The following is a 445-nucleotide window of genomic DNA, read 5'->3' on the forward strand; positions in this document are numbered from 1 at the left end:
AACAAAATATTGACTCAGCAAGTCAATATGATTTCTTAAAGTCTGTCTGGAATGCAAGCTGCACCAGGTAGTACCAAGGACGCTTCATCTGAAGAAGAAGCTTATGATCTTGAGAACCCTTCAATGGAAGAGGTGAATTATATGGGAGAATCCTATGGAAACACCTATAATCCTTCATAGAGAAATCATCCAAATCTCTCATGGAAGGATCAACAGAAACCTCAACAAGGTTTCAACAGCAATAATGGTGGAAGAAACAGGTTTAGCAATGGCAAGCCTTTTCCATCATCTTCTCAGCAACAGACAGAGAATTCTAAGCAGAGCCACTCTGACTTAGCAACCATGGTCTCTGATCTAATCAAAACCACTCAAAGTTTCATGACTGAAACAAGATCCTCCATTAGAAACTTTGAGGCACAAGTGGGTCAGCTGAGTAAGAAAGTTA

This window comes from Arachis duranensis, chromosome 2 (assembly GCF_000817695.3).
Source record: "Arachis duranensis cultivar V14167 chromosome 2, aradu.V14167.gnm2.J7QH, whole genome shotgun sequence".
Lineage (NCBI taxonomy): Eukaryota > Viridiplantae > Streptophyta > Magnoliopsida > Fabales > Fabaceae > Arachis > Arachis duranensis.